We start from the raw sequence: 22,916 nt of genomic DNA, 5'->3' as shown, positions 1-22,916 counted from the left end.
TAGGAGAAAATGCTTGCAATGCATCTATCATAAAGGAAGATACCCCAAATATACAAAGAACTCTTTAAAAACAACAAGAAGTAAATAATTGAAAAACAAATAAAAAAGATCTAAATGTTGACCTCACCAGGTGGCAAGGAAGCATATGAAAAGATGCTCCAAGTTACAAGGCATTAGGTAATATAAATGTAAACAAGGAGATGCCGCTAAATACCAATTAGTAAAAGCAATATTTAAAACAATGACAATACCACATGCCAGTGAGAGTGTGGAAGACAAAAGCTCTCCTACAATCTGTGGAGCATTCAGGTGGCATAAGACACCTAGAACCCACACAACATTCACTGTTTTGCTCATGGCAGGAGGTTCCAAATCAGCCACAAAACTTGAGAGAGAATAGAAGTTGCATCTTCATTCTCTACCAAGGAGAGGAAAGGAACAGCCACCATGTTTGTCAATTTATTTTTGTTTTCACCAATACCCACACTGCTGTGAGTTACACACATACTGCAAAGACACACGTACGCAACACCCACAGACACACAGACATTGGAACGCAGCCACTCCAAATGCTGATATATTAATCATCCTTATTAAAAACTTAGTATTTCGACTAATTCCAAGTTGATAAATATTAATATACATTTAAATATTTGGAGTCAAATTCCAAGGTCACAATCTAATTTCAAGGTTAAATTAGAAGTTTGGTTGGTAAATATGAACTCATTTAATATGATTATATTAATACATATCATAATAATTAATAATTATAATATATAATTGTATTATACATGATATAATTATATTACAATATAAATTATATATGTTTAATATAATTATGAAAACACTTAAATATTTGGAGTCAAATTTCAAGGTCAAAGTCTAATTTCAAGTTGAAATTGGAAGTCTGGTTGGTAAATATGAGTACAGAATGAGGAGGTTTGACTAAATGGTTTTAACGAATCATCTCAGCAAAATCTGGCCATCTGTTGCACAGAATGCATTGTTCAGATATATAATTTACAAGCATGGATCATAGAATCTTCTCCCATGGCGAATGGTAAAGATACATTTTCCGCTCTGAAGGTTTTACACTCTTTGCCTGCATAAACACGTTGAACTCTTCTGTTTATGTCCACAGCATGCAAGACTCTGGTCTGCAGAAAGAATTGCTTTCAGAAGGCAAACTCTTCCATTCATTGTCTATTCCACTGCTCACTTGGCCTGAAGAAGCCCTCAAGAGGTGATCCACATCCTTTCACAAGTGAGTGTCCCAGAAGGTCTAGTGTCCCAGGATCAACTAACTTCTTACTTGGGGACAAAGGCAGGCAAAGGGCTCTTTCTTTCAAGTATGTAAGTTCTAAGAACATTAATACATCTCCAAGTTGAATAAAACTTCCTGAATTTCAAACAGGCATGAAACTTAATCTTTTCTCTTTCATTTTTCTTTGTATTTCTGGATAGTACTGGAAAGCAATATAATTCAAAACTGTACTGTAGAATACATTACTTTTTTCCTTCATAAATCATTAACAATACCGTTCTAACTTTTTGAAATTAAAATTTGTTTTAAGTTGCAACAAATCAAGTCTCTTGTGAGAAAAAAATGCATTTAGAGAGTTTAAATTATAACAAAAATCTGACTAGAATCTTTAAAAACAATTTAGGAATAGGACACAGCTGAGTTTTATAAAATGAACTAAATATGCCACAAAACACATAGGGACTTTTTTATGGTGTTATGTAGAGTAGAAAGGAACTATATGTATATAGTTGTATATAGTTATATGCAGATTATTTTTCTTATAAACCTCTAGGATAGGCCGAATAACACATTCAATGTATATTTTATGCTTTAATTTATTTTTACATTAACAGAATATTCCACAGTTGAAATTGTCCCTTTAATGCTATACTAAATGTTTTCAGACTTAAAGTTATCCATACTCTGTATGTCCATTTTAATAAGTGTTGGCTTTTTTTAAATTTTATTTTCATTCAGATTTAATGAACAGAGGTTCCTGAGTGACAAATGACTTCCCTTCTTTCATATCTCTGACAATGTCAAGGTCAGAAAGTATTCGGTCTAGATGCTGATGTCGCGGGAACAAAATTTATGTTGACATTGCACTGCCAGAACATTTTGTTTCCTCTATGAAAGAGAATCATTTAAAACAATTTTCTGTTGGCTGGGCATTATTTTTTCTTCCTTTTCTTTTTTGTCTTTTTACTTGATTTTTGTCAAGGTTTTTAAGAAAAGAAGGTTTTCAGACAATGTCAATGGATATAATTCAACAATTATATGAAACACCACTGCTAGATATAGATGGCCAAGTGGCTAATTATGATAATGCATGCTTTCCCACACTTCTTTGTAAGCTTAATATAGTATTTATTTCAAAGCAGTCCTGCTTTCCAAGGACAGAGTCTTAATTGTCCAGACCATTCATGTCGATTATAATAATAAGAGAACATAAGATAATTCCTTTCAGCCCAGGGACTGATGTAAGAACAACATCAATTTTCTCACAACATTGTCATTTCTTAGTGTATCCACAAACGGGTTAGCTTGGATTCCAAATAAAACCCTGAGAAGATACTTCATCATCCATAGAGTGAGGTAATAAAAAGTAGCCAACTTTCTTTTTTTTGGTATCTACTTTCGAGGGAACAAAAACTATCATTAACCCAATGCAGGGCTGGGTAACACCCAAAATACATTTTGACTCTGCAATCATCTTTCTTCCTGGTGCGTCTTACTTAGATGAAGACATAACTAGAGGAAGAGCATAGAAGGAACACAAGCTAAGCTTGCAGGGAAGCCAACTCAGTGTTTTAGGTGAAGGCACCATCCCTCTCCTACTGTCCTCTGTGCCTTTTATGGAATATTAGATTCACCAGGGCACATGAAGCATTGCTCTCTTCGAATAATATTATACTGTACAGTGTCTATTAGACAACCTAAAATAGGAAACGTTCTTCAGTTAGTTATTAAAAATACAAAGAAGTAGTGGACTGAAAGGAAATGAGAGACAACAAAAGAGGTTCAAGGATGAAGTTTGAATTTATTTTAAAAATAGTTGTATGTAAAATGAATAAACCTGAAACCAGTTGACCTTCAGAGCATTAGAAGTCAATGTGTCTCCCAACAACATAAAGGAAAGTCCTACATTATCATCTTTCATCTGAGCTTTCCGGTATGTGCAGATCCACCCCTGACCTCTTATACATGAAGTCACTGCTACCACTTTATACAGTTTCACATATTTTATTTGATTTTGTAGTCTTGCACAAATAGGCATTTAATGAATTTCAAATTTACTGGGAATACAGAGGGAAAAATTATTTCACTTGTTATTATAATCTCTTTGATCTGCGTACCTGAGATCTACCTTCAAAGCATACCATGAATTCACTCTCTTCTCTTCATCTCAACTGTTACCACCCAAAGAATCATTGCTTCTCCAATGGAGAATTATGGTACCTGAGTGCACAAATTAGGTATTAATACAGAACATACATTGTTAATGATGTTTTATATAACATATATTAATATGTAGTTTATACATATACATAAGTAAAACTTTTCAGACTTTCAGGTACAAATCCATTCTCCCACAACCAGTAGGATTATCTTTAAAAATATAATTTTGGTCACATCATGCATAAGCACACGTAATTTGAGAGGCTCACAGCTGTATTAGTAGTAACAATATGCACACACTGCATATTATTCAGGTCAGAGTACCATGTGATCTCATTCTGGTTTTATCTCCATCCTAATCTTGGGTAACCTCCCTGGTTCACCTGTTTGTGCCAGTTCTTTTTTTTTTTTTTTAAGATTTTATTTATTTATTTGACAGACAGAGATCACAAGTAGGCAGAAAGGCAGGCAGAGAGAGAGAGGAGGAAGCAGGCTCCCTGCAGAGCAGAAAGCCTGATGTGGGGCTCGATCCCAGGACCCCAGGACAATGACCTGAGCCGAAGGCAGAGGCTTTAACCCACTGAGCCACCCAGGCACCCCAGTGCCAGTTCTTTTCTGAGTTTAGAATGTCAAATGTCAAGTTGAGCCCAGTGCAAAGACCTTCCAACACTCACATTCCCTACCAGGAATATTGTTTCTGGACTCTCCACGCTGAGGCAACCTTATTCTTTAGCTCACAGATTAGGTACCACCTTTTTTCAAGAAGTTTTTCTGACCAGGTCCCCTTGGTCAATCATAGAGGCAGAATGTTCCAATGTAATTCATAAAATTTACCACAATTTGTAATTATATACATGCGTATCTTTCTTGGTGTTTTTATTTTATGACCCTTACCACCAAACACTCAACTGAGCCTGGGTCTTTCCTGAGGCAAACTCTTGAGGTTGTATTTGTTCGTTTATTTTACTGTTTAGTACCTATCCATAAATTATTTCAGGAAGACACTTTCCTTTTCCGAGGAAAGGAAATAACAGAGACTTGTTATAATCATGCATTTCACTAAAGGTGAAAGTCAAGGCAGTTTCCATAAAACATGAAAAATTTAGGAGGACAAACATCACTGTCAAATACTTAGCTCCCAGGTTATGAGCTATCTGCAACTAAGGACAAATGAACTAAATTTAAGGCAATGGAAGGGTTATTATGTCGATTCCAGCATCAGAGCCCAGGATGTAGGAAAAAAAAAGTCCCTTTTTTAATATGTTACCATTATTTTTGTTTCTAGTCATTTATTGATCCATGTGCTTTATGTTATGTCATGATTTTCCGTATACTACTATGAGTTATTTGCTTGATTTTTAAGTGTGAAAAATTTAAAAGTAGGTTTTAGAAAAGGAACTATTGTAGGTTCAGGTACACGACTACCTTCTCTTTGAAAATAAAATAAAAATGTACATTTACAGGGACACCTAGGTGGCTCAGTCAGTTAAGTGTCTGACTTTGGCTCAGATCATGGTTTTGGGGTACTGGGATCAGACCCCACATTGGGTTCCCTATTGAGCTGAGAGTCTACTTGCCCCTCTCCCTTTGCCCCACCTTCACCCCACTCTTTCTCTCTCTCTCAAATAATAAATAAATAAAATATTTTTTAAAGTATGTTTACAAATAAAAAAATAAAAATAACAAAATAAAAATAATGTAAAATTAATAAAAATAAAATAAAAAATAAATTTAAAGGAACATTTTTCACATTCTATTTGTAAGCTCCTGGTAAGCCTCTGATTCCTTTCTGAATTCACTGCAGATATCAAGGAACTAAAATCTTAAGATGTTTTAAAAGTCATTGAACTTATAGGTATTTCTTTAGATGCTCTTTCAGTTCACCCATAGTTATCTTTATTTTTACTTAGGAGATGAAATTCTATATAACTATACCTCAAACATCTGAAACTTACTGCTAAGAGTTGACATATGTTAGGACTGTACTGTCCATACCTGGAAGACCATGTGCTTCAATAAGAAGGCATATTACTGAAGTTAAAGAGACTTAGGATTTTTCCTTGATTAACATTTTGACTATAGAGTGTTATTGGTTTTCATGATGATGCTAGTCTTATTTTGATCATCCCACTAAATATTCTGCCCCTGTGAACAGCACCACTGTGGATTAAACAACAATCATGCTGACACGGGACACAGTGGACAGGGGATCAGGAGGAAAACTCTCTATACTATGGATGTGGCATCTTCCAATCCAGCTAGCAGCATTGGACTGCCCAGAAGTGACTTCCTACCCCTGCAGGTAGCTCCAGTACAGACAGCAAGAGCTCCTCTGGCCCCAGGGGGCCAGTTGATGAAATTTAGGTGTCCACAGGCCTAGTTTCTTGCCCCTCAACCCCTTCTGATAGCACCAGGTGCAGGAAAGGTTACTTTGCTCCTGTGGGCAGAGCCAGTAGGGACCCTGTGGGAACCCTAGCAGCAGCCTAAAGATGAAAGAGATAAGAGGAGCACCTGAAGGGTTTTGAAAATGAAATTTTCACTGGAAGTAGCCCATAAAATGAGCCCAAGACCTACAGGCCAATCTAATCAGAGTGACTACCTCCTGAAATGGGGATTTGGTAGGATCTAGAGTCTCCTAACCTAATATCAAAAATACCCAGGATATAGTAAAAAAATCATCTGTCACACCAAAGATGAGGAAAACAATAACACAAATTAGAAAAACCAGCCAACAGAAGACAACACTGAGATGAATCACATGTGTGACTTATCTTGAAGGATTTTAAAACATGGTCATAAAAAAAGGGCTTTGCTGATCAATAACTGGTCTCAAAAGAAATACACAACTGACAACCATTTAAAAGAAACAGAAGACATGAAAAAGAACTGAATAGAAATTAGATAACTGGAAATAAAATTACAGAAATAAAAATCTCACCAGATGAGGCTGATGACAGAATAAATATGACAGGAACGAACTGGTGAGCTGGACATGGAACAAGACCAATCATTCAGTCTGAAAACAGGAGCCAACCATGAGAGCAGAAAGGAACAGAGGGGTGGTGGCCTGTGGGATAATGACAAGACAACTGATATTGTATTGTCGACATCCCAGAGGGAAGGGGTTGAGAAAGTTTCAGGAAATATGGGTTGAGTTTTTCCAAAACTTGACAGAAGACACACACACACATATATATTAATTGACAGAATCCCCAACAGAACACAAACCTAAAGAAATCTGCAATAAGAGATACAACAGTTAAAACTTCTGAAAACTGATAGCAAAATTAAAATCATGAAAGCAGCCAAAGAAAAGCAACACATTACTTACAGGGAAATACCCATACTAATGTCAATAGATTTCTAATCTAAAATCTTAGATCCAAAAGAGACAATGTTTTTGTTGTCTGAAACATTTTTGTTGTGCTGAAAACAACATTTTGTTGTGCTGGAAAAAAAAAATGAAATGATTCCTGCAGATTTTTATCTAGAGGAAATACTATTCAGGAATGAATACAGAGATACAGACATTCTTGGGTAACAGAAAGCTAAGAGAATTTTCCACTAGCAAACATAGCACTAAAGAAAAGTTAAAGGAAATACTCAAAATGGGAAGGAAATGTTAACACGAGACAGCTTGGAATTTCTGATAGGATAGGAAACAGTGGGATGTGTAAAAATACACACAATACACTTAGTTCAACATGATGATACAGGTAAGGCTGGAAGTATAAGAATGGAAAAAGATATACCATGGGAAAAGTAATGGGGAAAAAAAACCAAGAGTGGGTATTTGAATATCGATCTAGTAGACTTCAAAGTAAAATTACAAGGGACAAAGGGTGATATAATATAATAACAAAAGGATCAATCCAGCAAGAAGAAATAGTGGCATAGCAATTTAAACCCAGAACTACAAAATATTTGGAACAAAACCAGGTACATTTGAAAGGAGGAACAGACAAATCTATAATTATAATTGGAGACTTCACTTTCAGGGAAGACTAGGACCAGCAGACAGAATGTCAGTAAATTTATAGAAGAAGTGCCAACACTGGCAACAACAAAATGTGACATAGAGAACTCTCCCCCCAACAAAAGCAGAAAACACATTTCCTCAAGCATCCATGGAAAATTCACCAAAATAGACATTATCCTCAGTCATAAGACACACTTCAACAAACTTTACACATTTCAAATTATACAGAGCATATCCTCTAGCCATAATAAAATATAACTAGAAACCAAAACCAGAAAGAGAACAGGAAAATGTGGAAACACACTGAAAATAAACAACACATTTCTAAATAATGCATGGGTCAAATATAAAGCCTTACAGGACATTAAAAAATACACTGATGAAAACAGAACTACAATATAACAAAATTTATGGGTTATAGTTAAGGTAATACTAAGCAAAAGTTTTATAGCATTAACCATTCACTTTAGAAAAGAGGAAAGGTGGGGCACCTGGGTGGCTCAGTGGGTTAAGCCTCTGTCTTTGGCTCAGGTCATGATCCCAGGGTTCTGGGATCAAGCCCCACATCGGGCTCTCTGCTCAGCAGGGAGCCTGCTTCTCCCTCTCTCTCTCTGCATTCCTCTCTGCTTACTTGTAATCTCTCTCTGTCAAATAAATAACTAAAATCTTAAAAAAAAAAAAAAAAAGAAAGAAAAGAGGAACAGTCTCAAGTCAATAATTTAAGTTCCTACTCAAAGGAAACAAAGAGCAAAATAAACATACAACAAGCAAAGCAGAAATGTAGAACATTGATAAAAATAGAGAAAATCAATAAGAAGTTGGTTCTTCAATAAAGTTATTACTTGATAAAACTCTAGCAAAACTGACAAATAGGAAAAAAAAGATGTTACTCACCAATATAAGGACAGAAATAAAAGATATTACCATAGGGCCTACAGATATCAAAAGAATAAATATAAAATAATATGAATATGTTTATACTCATAAATTTGAAAATTAAAAATATTCCCCATGTTAAGCTTACTACTTCTTTAACTACCATCTACCATAATCAATACAGTGTGGTATGGTGGCAACAAGACACACAGATCATTGGCATCGATCAGAGAACCTAGAAGGAGAGCCACTCAAATACACCCAACTGATTTTTCATTAAGGTGAAACAGGCATCCAGAAGAGGAAAGACAGAGCTTTCAACAAAAAAATTTAACATCTGCAGGTTAAAGAGAAAGTAAATAACCTTACCTAATCCTCACATCTTATAGAAAAATTAACTCACAGTTGGTCTCAGATTTATATTTATATTTAAGATGCAAAACTAGGGGTGCTGGGTTTTGCAGTCAGTTAAGCATTTGACTGTGGGTTTCAGTTCAGGTCATGATCTCAGGGTTGTGAGACTGAGCCCATCAGGCTCCACATTCAGTGGGAGTCTGCTTGAGATTCTCTCTACCTCTGCCTCTGCCCCTTCCTTCTGTATGCACGCTCTCTCTCTCTAAAATAAATAATTTTTTTCCAAAGATGTAAAACTAAAAAAAGAACACTTAAGTAAAAAAAACAGGAGAAATTCCTCAAATCTAGGGCAAGTGAATTGGTTGTAGACATTATTATTGTTGTTGTTACTATTATTTGGTCTGTGAAAAACTCTGTTAAGAGGGAGAAATGACAAGGTACAGACTGGGGGATAATATTATCGTGCCACTTATTTAACATAGGACTTGTGTCCAGAATCTATACAGATCTCCCACAATGTAACAGAAGGAAGATCTAATTAGAAAATGTATAACAGATATGAACAATATTTTATCAAATGGCAGACAAACATATAAAAAATGTCCAATATCACTATGCAAATGGAAATTCAGAGTGCAATTAGAAATAACTACACTCCTATCAGAAAGGCTAAATTAAAGGTAATGAGAACACCATATGCTGGTGAGGATGTGGGGAAATGTGATCACCATTCATTCCTAGTGAGAAGGTAAAATGGAACTCTTGGCTACAGCTTAGCACTTTCCTAGCAAATCTGAACATGCAACCACCCATACGACTCAGCAATTGCTCTACTGAAATGTTTATTCCAGAGAAATGAAAACTGATCTGACATAAGTCTCTACATGAATGTTAATAGTTTCCTTTGTGATAGTCCCAACCTAGAAACAACTCAGGCATCCTTTAATGAGTGAGCAGTTAAACTGTGATACATCCAAACCATGGAACAGAACATAGATAAGTGAAATGACCTGGACAGATTGCAAATCTATTTAACACTTAACTTTTTAAAAAAGCAAAAATTGGGGCACCTGGGTGGCTGACTTGGTTAGGTGACCAACTCTTGATTTTGGCTCAGATACGATCTCAGGGTCATGATATGGCACCCTGCATTAGGGTCCACACTCAGCGCAGAACCTGCTTGAGATTCTCTGTCTCCTTTCCCTTTGCCCCTCCTTCCATTCACATATGCCCTCTCTCTAAAAATTAAAAGTAAAGTAAAAATCTTAAAAAAAAAAACAACAAAAAAGAAACAAGAAATCCTACAAGTTTACATACTGTAGGACTGTCCTTCTGCAAAATTCTTGAAATAACAAAATCACAGAAATGGAGAACAGAATAGCAATTGCCAGGGCTTAGGGAAGGAGCGGGGCAGTGTGTGGGGAAATGAAGGCAAAGTATAGGGAGCTGTGAGGGGATCTATTCTGCATCCTGAATGTACACACATAACTACATTTCATGTGTGTTCACACACCATGCAAATAAGAATATATGTAAAGTCAGTGAAATATGAATAACCTCGATGTCAGTTTCCGGTTTTTAATATTATACAATAGTTATCGGAGATGTTAATGGTGGATAAACTGGAGGGACAAGGAGCATCTCTGTACAAAACAGTTGCTCCTCATCAATTTGTAATTGTTCCAAATCAAAAGATAACACATTCACTAAAAAAGTATATATATACACTATGTATAAATATATACATATATATGAAATATATATATATACACTATGACATGTAAAAATGAGATCAAAGTCTGAGTGTAAAACCTATTATGTCTATAGGGAAATTGAGAAAAAAATGTTTTAACTTTGGGTCAAACAGAAAGCATAAACCATTAAAAATTATATATTTTAAGGGCGCCTGGGTGGCTCAGTGGGGTAAGCCGCTGCCTTCGGCTCAGGTCATGATCTCAGCATCCTGGGATCGAGTCCCGCATCGGGCTCTCTGCTCAGCAGGGAGCCTGCTTCCTCCTCTCTCTCTCTGCATGCCTCTCTGCCTACTTGTGATCTCTCTCTGTCAAATAAATAAATAAAATCTTTAAAATAAAATGTGATGACACTTTAACCAAAAAGAAACAAGTAACAGATAATGAGGTGAAAATATATTGAAAATAATTAATGATTAAGGTAAAGGAAATTGAAGTCACTATTAGATACCATTCATACCTATCAGAATGGCCAAATAAACTAATCAAACCAAACCACACCAAAACCAAACAACAAACAACTAAAGTCTAGCTAACAAGAGCAAGTACTGGAGAGGCTATAGAGCACCTAACATTCTCATTTCAGGCAAAATGCTAAAGCCATTTTGGAAAATAATTGGACAGCTTTTTAGATGAAGATACAGGGGCAGCTGGGTGGCTCAGTCAGATAAGCATCTGCCTTTGGATCAGTTATGATCTTTGGATCTGTGGGATTTAGTCATTCATTGGGCTCCCTGCTCAGCGGGATGTTTGTTTCTCCCTCTTCCTTTGCCCCTATCCCCACCCCCATTTGTTCTCTCTCTCTCTCCTTCCCTGTAATGAATAAATAAAATCTTAAAAAAAATACTTACAATACAACCCAACAACTCCACTGCTGGCTATTATTTAAGAAAAGTGACAATATATGTCTATAGAAAGACTTGTGTTGGAAAAAGAAAAAAAAGTTCATCAACTTCTGGATGGATAACCAAATGTAGAATATTCTTAAACGGAATACCATTCGGTAAATAAATAAATAAATAAATAAGCAAATGAATAAATGAACAAATAAAACTGATATAATCAACAAAATGAGTATATCTCAAAAGCCTTACTCTAGGTTCAAGAAGCCAAAAACAGGAGGATTTGTACTGTGTGGTTCAATTTATGTGACTTTTTTTTTTTTAAAGACTTTATTTATTTATTTGACAGACAGAGATCACAAATCGGCAGAGAGGCAGGTGGAGAGAGAGGGAAGCAGGCTCCCCGCTGAGCAGAGAGCCCGAAGTGGGGCTTGATCCCAGGAGACTGGGATCATGACCTGAGCCGAAGGCAGAGGCTTTAACCCACTGAGCCACCCAGGTGCTCTCCAATTTATGTGACGTTCTGAGGAAAGAGGCAATAGTCAAGGGATAGAACAACAGTTGTTCTAAAAGGGGGCATTAGACAATTCTGGTGTATTGGAAATACTATCTTGATTGGGGTGGTATTTACAGCTGTAAATGTTTGTTAACACTTATAGAACTATATGCCTAGAAAGGGTGATTTTCATCAGATGTAAACGATACCTCAAATTCCGGGAGGAATGGCTGTGAGGTATGTAAGCCATATATTTCCCAGAGGCCAGAGCATTAAGTGCCTGCCAACAGATACATACACGTGTATCTGCTGCAGCATGGGAGACCCGGATGTATTGGGGACCTCACAGTGATCTATGGCTGCATCCTCACCAGCAAGAGAGCCCAGTGGAGTCCATCGCCAAGACATGGGGGAAGAAGACCAATAGATTACTCCTGTGAGTGTGACTTCTTTCCTAAGCTCACAAGTTGCAAAAGCCTGGGAGAGCTAAGGTCACATCGTTCCCACAATTGGAGAACCCTGAATGAGTAACAGCTTGAAACTCTAGGGAAAAACCAAAAACAACAAACAAACAAAAAAAAAACCCAAAAAAACCCAACTTTCCTCTATTAACCTTCCACATCCTCTGGAAGACATATTTACTTAGGATCACATGTCCAAATAATGGACTATCAGCTCTTGTGTTCAGGTTTACCGAAACAAACAAACAGAAACAGGTGTGAGAAAACAGGATTTATAGAAAATTCTGGACGGCATCCTGAAACTCGTTTTCCTGGCAGCATTTAAAGACTACCTCGGAAAGCATTCCATAGCCTCGAAATGGCTTAGTAAACACCTCCAGGCAGATGTGTTTCTATTGTATCAAAACGTTTCCACTGTGCTGGTGTAGCCCTCCAAACAAGCACTGGGAGGAAATGTCAGCGTGTGTCATGGCACTGGTGTTTTGAAGGGAATTGGGCTTGGTAATAAGCCTTTCAAAGCTAGCCAATACAGGGTAATACCTGATCCTCTCATTTTTTGTTTTGAATCTGTCAAATAAATATCCAGCAAAGAAAGTCTTGCCTATCATTTCTGTCAAATGAAGAACTCCTTCTGAATCTTTCAAATAGCACGTACTTTGTGTCTCATCCCCTAAACCTTCTCTTCAATCCCCAAACCCCACAGTTAACAGTTTCTTTTAAACCTGCCTTTCTCGGGGCACTGGATATACCACAATACGGTTAGTTACACTTAATCCTCTGCAATCACGGTGATTTCTTACTGTTAATAGAGTCATCTTTTCTAGTTTTATGGAACACTGGACGGTAATTGACACCTAATGTTCATATTTGCTATACTTTAAATCTCATAATTTATTTTATTTCTGATCTAAGATATTTCTACTCTGCCAGTAAACATTAAAATTGATTCTAGGAGCAACACGTAGAAGGAAGGTAATTCTCAGCATTTTTGCCTGGATTGGAAGAAAAAACTGTTGCCACAAACCACACCCAGGAACTTGTTAAAGATCTGCTGCTTCTATTGTTCTTATTCCTGAGACCTAAATAGGGCTTGAATTATAGTCCAATGATCAATGGGCTATAATAATGAAGTCAGTTCTGCTCATTTACACCAGCTTTTCTGCAGAGGGATAGTCTTTGAAGGTGGGAAGAGGCAGGTGTTGGAAGAAGCTGCTGGGTCAATTACTTGACCACATTCTGCACAGGGCACAACAGGAGAACACTCCAGAGCAAGACTTCTCGGGACTGAACAGTAGGCATGCCTTAATCAGTTAGCAAATAGCACAGACTTGTCTCTCCAAGAGAGGGAAGCAGAACTAATTGGGCAGATGACCCTGATTCCTAGCCCACAGCTTGGTTTACCTGCAGATGAAGTAAATTACCATTTCTTCTACATTCTTTGAGAAAAATGGGAGTAGACTTTCTTGGCCCCTAGATCCCTATCTATTTATTGTGAAGCCTGACCACTCCACAGACTGTTTGCCTGTGTCCTGGGCCTTGCACATCAGGCTGTCTGGGTCGCCCTCAGGGTACAGCTCTGCACCTTCTAGACCACACTGCAAGTCTCAGTGTTGCCCCTTATGGTGGTTCCACTTTCGCTGCTTTTTAGCTTCGGCAAGGATGGCAGACCTAGTGTCTCACCATATCCACAGGTGCTCATGCTCATGGGTCCCCCCTGAGAGAGTGGTGTAGGGAACCCCAGAGTCCCACCTTGTTGACACCAGACGAGCTCATGAGACCTAGACCATGAGGTCATACGTCAGTGTTACTACTCTGCAGTGGTTTATAACTCCTTCCCGGGGCAGCACATAAGACTGCAAATTACTTGCTGCTGCATCCAGCCAATGCTAGTGGCCGGATAATATTCCAATGTCACTGAGCTAGCATTTGAAACATTAATAAGTATGAAGGCAGTCACTATGGATGCACCCCGTTAATTTAATTAACTCCCGTTCAATAATGTACTCCTTTAACACATGCTTACTGAACACTTCCTGTGTTCCAGTTATCCGACCATGCAGCAGAGCTATAGAAAGGCATGCAGTATCTCCCTGAAGAAGCACCCTAGAAAGCAGTCCTTCCGGCTGCACACAGAACTGCATCCTTCCTAAGGTTCAGACATGAATTCCTGAGGCCACAGAGATGCTGCTGCTCTGATCAGCCCACAGGGACTACATGTCCCACCAGCTATGCTCGGTGCACAGGCACCATCTGTCCAAGAAAGTCACTTCAGTTAACGGAAATCTACAGGCAACCCAAACACATCTCAGACTTGCCCAGACCTTTCAGAGAGGCAAATAGCTATGTTACCACTGTCTGTCTGTCCCTCTGTGTGTCTCTGTGCCTGTGCCCATTTCTCTTGTATAAGCAAATACTTAATCAGAAATTCTTCTGACAGTTTTCTTGACATGAAAAAAATTATAAAAATAACTCATTTTTAAAAGGTTAACAAAACACTGCTGACTTTGAAAACAAACTAGCAAGAAAACATTTTCTGATTCCAAAACTTATTTGGCAGAACACACTTCCCTCCCAGGCACAGATTTTTTTTTTTAATGTAATAGGAAAAAAAATACAATTTACCTAGAGAAGTTATTGTATGTTGTACTAACTATCATCCAAGCTATTAATGTTAATGTAAACTTTTCATTTTGACTGTTAGTAATAGGGCAATAAAATTCCACAAAAAGGAAACTGAAGAATTTAAATAGATTTCATTTGCATATAATGGCAAATAGACAATTTCCCAGAAAGTATGAACAATATTTCACTGATTACAATATTTTAGGACAAGAATCCAATCAAAATCCTGTAGTTTATATCACCCTGGAGATAGTGGCCATACCAAAAAATAAAAAAAGCAAACGAATTATGACCTTCCATATTATCCTTGTAATGACCTGTTGTGAATTATGCTTTGTAATTAAGGAAGACTCTGTTTGCTGTGGGTTACAACCCGTGGGAAGGAAGCATTGGAAAGAAAGCCCAGCCATACACTGAACTATAATAATCTGTTCAACAGGCTAAAAGAAATAAGAGCCTCTATATTAAAGTAAATCCTTCCTTTTTTTCTCAGGAAGTGCCATACCTGTATGTCTATGAAAGTATTTTATGTAAATTGAATTGCGTGTCGAAACTGAAGTAGACAGATGGTCTCTTTTCTGTATCACACACACAGAGCTGGCCTATTAGATCATCTGTTGTGTTTAAGAGCACTTGCTGCTTCCAATGAACACAGCCTCTGTGTTCATTCAGTCCATGCTCTAAGTGCTGTTCAGATGAGGACTTCTCTCCTAACTGAAATGAACCCAACTGCCTGTCAGATGGGTCAACTACTCATATTAAGATGCTTCTGTTCTTTGAAAGTTTGCTAGTTTCTTTTTTTATTTTTTTAACAAAAAACACGTTTGCTAATAACACACCAAAATACTTCATTCATTTTTGTGTTTTTGTTCTTATCATGAAAACTCTGCTTCCAATTATCTCATATATTGAAGGTTAGCAATAACTTGCAAGTGTGTAAACATGAACATTTTTGATAGAGGAATTTTCAGCACAGAAGTGCAGGCTTTTCACACATAGTAGTGGTGCTTCCATTTGCACGCTACAGACTCCCTTCTATCACACCCCTCTGCCCTGCCTGAGAGCAGATGGAGGATACACCACACTGGTCCTCATCTACAGGCCCAACCAAGATGGATCAGGGGAAACATATGAGTGTCTCCCCCAGCAAGACGCAAATCCATGGAATCCCTTCCGTGGTCAGTGTAGGTTTCATGCCAAGCTTTCAGCACTTCTGCTGCTCCAGATTGTTTACTTTGAAAGAGTTCAAAGAGAAGAATTTGTAGTCCACCAGGTAGAGAGACACAGAGAGGGTGGAAGGGTGAACACTTGCACCGAGTGTTCAACAAGACAAGGGCCAATAGTTGGTCCTCTCACATGTGCCGGATTCTGACCCTCCCAGTGCCATCCATTCCAAGGATCAATCATAGTATCTTACTGGGTTCATCCAATCTACCACCAACTGCTGTTGGACCCATATTTCTGAAACACCAACCTAAACCTTCAAAATGAGTTCCCAGTTCACCGATGAGTATGGTCAAGAGAAAATTTTTTTTCCTTATGAAGAAAAGACCAGGTTTCAATCGTGTATTCTGTACAACACAAAGTTTGGGTTGAATTTCACTCGATGTACACAATTTCCATCTTCTTAACATACTCGTCCTCCCCCTGCTTGCTGTGTGGCATGATTCTGAGAGTCTTATCAACTAGATTAGCCCCTTCAGAAGTCATTCTTGCTTGCTTCAGCCTCTGAAGAAAGAAGGATTGTATGGGGTGCCTGGGTGGCTCACTGGGTTAAAGCCTCTGCCTTCAGCTCGGGTCATGATCCCAGGGTGCTGGGATCAGAGTCCCACATTGGGCTCTCTGCCCGGTGGGGGGCCTGCTTCCCTTTCTCTCTCTCTGCCTGTCTCTCTGCCTACTTGTGATCTCTGTCAAATAAATAAATAAATAATCAAAAAAAAAAAAGAAGAAGAAGAAGAAGGATTGTGACTGCCCTGTACTTAGCATTTGACTTCTAATGCAGGCCCACTTTGCCTAAGTGTCATCAGTCTAATAAAGAGTCACATAAGTCAGAGGTTTTTTTTTTTTAAATGATGGCTCTATCCCAGGAAATGTATACATCTATAATAAATGGTCTCTTCTGGTAAAATTTCTCTAGTTATATCCTATAAAACCTCTAAATTTTCATGCAAGCACCTGCTAAGCCTTGCCACATTATTTTGTGTTTTTATGGCTATCTGCTTAGACACAAATGAAGAACTTAACATTTACTTCAGCTATATTATTCTATTTTCAATCTTGGTATACACTGTCCATAAAGCAGCTCTGTTTAGATATTTGATGATCTGATTTATTAACTACTATCTATTCCTGCTGGCTTCACATTCCCTGAAATTCTGTGCCATTGGTGTTGTTCACGTAAATCATTAATACGAGGACAGAACTTTATCCCAGGTGTGGATCACACCATGGGCACTGGGTAGAGCTCTCCTGTCCATTCAGGCCCAGTGACTGGTGATAAGTGTTGCATAAACACTCTCTCCTGAAGGAACAGGAGGCAAATAAAAGTGAAAAATGCAGAGGAGAATACAGCGCTCACGCACACCACGGAGCCTTCTTCAAGCCGCACTTTTCTTTCACCCTTAAGGGCAAGAAATGGTCTTAGTTATATTTAGGCAAGAAATTTCAAGTATTGAACCATAAATCCCCTGAAATATCTCTTTTTTCAGGGTCCTCCATAGAGTCTCAAAATTTAGTTTAGTTTTTTTTTTTTAAGATTTATTTATTTATTTTAACGAGAATGAGAGAGAGAGAGAGAGCGCACGAGCAAAAGAAAGGGCAGAGGGAGAGAGCAAGGCAGACTCCCCGCAGAGCAGGGAGCCCAATGTGGTGCTCGATCCCAGGAACCTGGGATCAGGACCTGAGCCACGCACGTGCTCCACATGTGGTTTTAATATCTATGGAGTCACAGCCTCCAGCAGGAGCAGAACCTCCCCTCCTGACCTGGTGCTATTCTTATTTGCCTAATACACTGAATTTGGGGCCATCTACAATGTGCACACGAGCAGTCACATCTGTCTGTTGGCACTCTGGACACTGAGTTCACAACACCACAGCTCTCTGAGTTTCTTTCTAGGCACTTGCATCCCATTCCATGTTCCCTGCATATTCTTATTTATCTCTGGGTCATGACAGAGCTGTCTGAGTGGGCTTACTAGTTCCCAGGATCTGTTCTAGAGCTGCTCCAGGGACAATGAGGAAATTGTTAAAATTCTGAATGAATAATTAAGTGATAAAATCCCCCTACCTTATTTATTAAAAATATGAGTTCATCTTCCATCTGTCTGTCCTTTCTAAGAGGTCAACTGGATAATGTTTCCCAATAATTTTGACCCCATTTCTAGAGTATGATAGACATTCAAATTAATTTTCCTTTTCAAAGTGTTAATGGCTTGTGAAATTGGACTCAGTGAAATAGTCTGGCCAGTCATATAAAAATTTCCCTCCCATCCTAACTGTATGAATGACAGGCTTTCCTCTTTTTAAAAGATGTGTGATTTGTACCTAGAAGGATCTCATAAAGGCAGAAAAAGAAGAGCCAATTAGGATTTTTATTATTCAAATAGGAGAACTTGGATTAGAATAATGAGTCAAATGTAGAAAAAAATCCAATCAGAGATTTAAATAACAACAACCTTAAAGATTGCACTATCACTGTAATAATGTCAGCAACAACACATTCCAACCTTTTCAATGTCTTTTCCTTAAGAAGAAGAAAAAACATTCAGATGTGTCTTAGTTATTCATTCAATATCAGCATGAAGTGACAGGCTATATGTAAAAGCACTTCCATTCTATAGAAAAAAAAAATAACAAAAATGAGGTACAAGAAATTGTTCTCAAAGGAGAAAAAAGCACACCAGCCTGCGACTTCTACACAAAATTGCTCTGTGCTGGAAGGAGATTTCTTAATTTGCACAACATCATGCAAATCAAATGAATATGGAGCAAAGGGGCTGAGATTTTTCAAATTTTGGTGCTAATAGCTGGAAGATTGAGAAGCTGAAAGACAATTTTATCAGAATTAATATTTTATATCAAAACCAAATTACTTTTTCTAAGGTACCTCACAGCTACCAGCTGAAGAAGACCTTTTTATGAGTGGGCAGAGTCTCCCAAAACAGCAATTGTTCCTAGTTATAAATAATGCAGCTAGAAGTCTCTGTGCTTGAGAATGCAAGAGTTAACCCAATGTAATTCTTCCATTTCTGCAAAAACATTTCTGCAATCTTCCCACGGAAACAGGAAGGGAGGCCGTCACCACGTCCCTTTCAACATGGCTCTTCTGACACAATCCAAGCAGAAACTAGTGTAAATACAATATTTGTGTTATCTTTATTACTGTTAGCATTGTACTCGCTGTATCTATCCCGATCTAGTTCAGATTGGGCAAATTTGAATGATTGAAAAATAAATAAGTAATTATATGAAAATAGCTCTCTCCACCATATGATCATATGGACTCATTCTCAGGGTCTTCTCTCCTCTCCTGCCTCCAATTCAGCCCAAACACTCAACAGGAGACATAGGGCTCTGAATGGAGTCCCTCTGAGCCCACCAGTGGGCACAGAGCTCAGCTGTGTAGGTCCAGCACTAGTGATGATCATGTCATGAACCCCAGCAGGAAATTAATAACAGCACTGCCTCATCAACGCCAGGTATCAAGCAGCAGGAGATCCCAAAACTAGGAGACTCAACCAGGAGGCACCTGGTTGGCTGATGTGAGCACCTTAGTACCACTGCTGTTATTTGTTGTAGATCATTCAAATTATGAGACAATTACAGAAATTAACCTCCTCAAATTCCCATGGGCCCATGTATTATGATTAAGGACACCAATGGAGTGTCCTTAGGGACAGAAAAGGGGAGGGCTGGGAGGCGGCCATGAAAGACACCTGCCATGAAGAGAGCTTACTTCCTTTAGTGAAATGGTTGCAACCAGAGGCACTTAGAAAATTTTTAACACCTTTACTCCAGCTGAGGCACTTTGTCCTCCGTGGTAGTTAGACACACATGTGCATACACACACACACACACACACACACACAAACACAAGCACACACATACACACATAACACATATTCCTCATTCAGCGACCATTTGGTGAATACCTTACATACAGCAGGCACATTCCCAGGTTCTTTTGCTGGGAAATAAATGAGTAAAGAAAGGTAATTGTTTTTTGAATGTCACAGTCATATTACCTACTACTTTATTCCATGGTTAATTAACTAAAACAATCAGCATTCACCCATCCCAGACATATATTTTACGGTACATTTTCCCTCTACAGACTTAATTTATGTAATACCTTCCAACCTCATTTAAACCATACATTCTTTTTTCTTTTTTAAGAGATTTACTTATTTATTTTAGGGGAGCATGCAGAGGCAGAGAGAATCTCAGACAGACTCCCTGCTGAGCATGGAGCCCAATGTGGGCACTTGAGGCAAACCAAGAATCAACAGACTGAGCCACTAAGGAGCCTCTAAACCACACATTCTATAATATATTCTGCCTGTGAATTTAGTTACTGGTATCTTCAATAGAAAAATGTAACTGTTAGTAAGAATAGAAATCAGCATTTATTTCACGTTTACTATGTACAAGTTCGGTGCACATGTATTGATTCAGTCAGCAAACGGGGTGTTTAATGGTGTAGTCAGTCCTTCCTTCTAACACGAGAGGATAATGATAACACTGAGGTGAAGATTTTCATCCAATGAGTCTTGAGGGAGTTGCTACTTATAATACTCTACCAAACTCATGCACGGAACAAATCAATAGTTTATCAGATTTCCTTTCTTCATCTCTCAATCTCTTTCTTAAAAATAGAAAAAAAAATAAAAAATTAAAATTAATAATTGTTTTGTTGCATCCTTTGTAAAATTATAGATGAGATCCAAATTGTAAACAGTCCCTTTGGGAAGTAATAATTTTTTAAACTCCATGTAAATTTTTATAATGGCTCATTTTAGGTAATTCAAACACAGATCAAGACAGGATGTGTTGATCCAGTTTTCCCGATTGAGAATGTTTGCTTGTTTGTCTCTCTGCTTCATCTTCTCCATTTTTCAAGGATCTCTGTCCCCATCCCTTGCTTTTCTTCTGACCTGCCTCTCTTCTCCCTGCCACCCCATCTCTTGTTCTCTGTGCCATATTTCATTCTACCACCCCCATCTTCCTCCTTCTCTCTGATTTGCTCAGAATTTTCTCATGGATAAATATGCCAATAACAAAACTTAAGAAATTTGTAAAAATCACAATATCAGTGGAAATGGAAAACAAGAATGACTAGTAATGACTTGAAGTACATACTTGGGGAATTTTCTATCATTTAAAAATGGTAAGATAAGAGAAAATCTATCAAATTTTGTTATTTCAAACTGGTTCAGATGTCAATTAGGGAAAAGCATGCACACAAAGCATAAAAATACACATAAAAATACATGAATGAAACAATTCTGTCACAGTTTCCTGGGTCCAGAAATCAGAAATGTCTTAGCTGGATCTTTCTAAGAGGAGGTCTCTTATGTGCCTACAGTGAAGCTGTCAGAGGGGGCTACGATCATTGGAAGGTTTGACGGGGGAGGCAGTATCCATGACCAAGCTGGTTTACTCCAAAGCTGGGAAGCTGAGACTGGAGGACATCAGGAGTCCTTAGCTCCCCTGCACATAAACCCCGCTGCAGGTACTGGAGTCTTTTCATCACGTGGTGGCTGACTTTGCACATGAGGAATCCAAAAGATGTGCTTCAGATCCTGCTTGATATCTACAGCACGAATGACACTAAGAAGCTGATCACATTGCCTAAAATCTTACTGAACAAATAGTTTCTGCCTCAGTTCCACGAGGAGACAGTGGGAATACAATGGAAAAGGAGGCCAGGGTGTGAGGACATATTTTACAATGGGGTCTACATCTTGTAGATCACTGTCCCCCCGACAGAAGCAAATATCTTGAATCCATACCACATTCATAGAAATCAATATGAGATTAGGACAGACAGTGCGCATGCACACAGGAAAGATCCCACGAGGGCACGATGAGAAGACAGCCACCTACAAGCCAGGAGGGAAACTACAGAATGAAAGCAGCCGTGCCAACATCCTGAGCTTCAACTTCTACCCTCACAACTGTGGAAAAAATAAATTTTTATTGTTTAAGCCACCTCGTCAGTGGTACTTTATCAGCCTTAAGAATAATACAAATAGGATTACAATGAGTCAATTGACAGCAAGAACAGCCAGTGGAATTGGGCAAACAAAAAAGTCAAGAGATGCAACAAGATTCAAACAGGTAACATGCAGCATTTTGTTGTTTCCTTCCATGGTTATTTTACATAAGTGTCTATCTGAGCGTGCTTTTTATGTGTTTATGTATAACACAGCATATTCCTTTGGTCCTGGGTTCAACTCTTAAAGAAGCAGAGCCAAGGAGACTTAGGGTAGAGATCGCAGCAAGTATAAAAGCTACAGACTCCTTCTTAAACTTCACCTTATGACAGCCTCTCCATGTGTCGTATAGCCCAAAGGCAAGCATGACTCAAATAGTAGAACATGAAAAATACCATATGGCCTGTTTATCAAACACGTGCACATACATGGGCATGCATGTGTGTGCACACACATGTGCACAAAACACAAACACACACTTGTGCGCACACACACACAGCTATTTCCATAACAGTGAAAAACTGCCTTCTGCTACTCCCAAATGAAAAATGTAGTTAATGTTTCTTACTTTATGTCTTCCCCCATTTCCCAACTTTGTCACATTATTAGACATCATTGCACTATCTCTGACATTCAGGGCTTGCCTCACCGTACTTATGCCTTCCTGATGATAATTCAGATAGTATTTTCTATTTGTACTCTTCCTCTCTATACCAAGATCCATGTTCTATTCCCAAAAGGTACTTTTGTAAAAACTGAGAAGTTTATTAAATTAATGGAATATAATTTATATTAAATCTCCCAAGGAATATGAATAAATTGCCTCCCAAGGAAGGGTCCTTCCCTAGAAAAATCATTAATTTAAAAGAATTCCTTTGAAAGTGGGCATGTTATAAA

Source organism: Neovison vison, chromosome 2 (genome assembly GCF_020171115.1).
Source record: "Neovison vison isolate M4711 chromosome 2, ASM_NN_V1, whole genome shotgun sequence".
NCBI classification, from domain to species: Eukaryota; Metazoa; Chordata; class Mammalia; order Carnivora; family Mustelidae; genus Neogale; species Neogale vison.
This window is presented reverse-complemented; position numbering follows the sequence as displayed.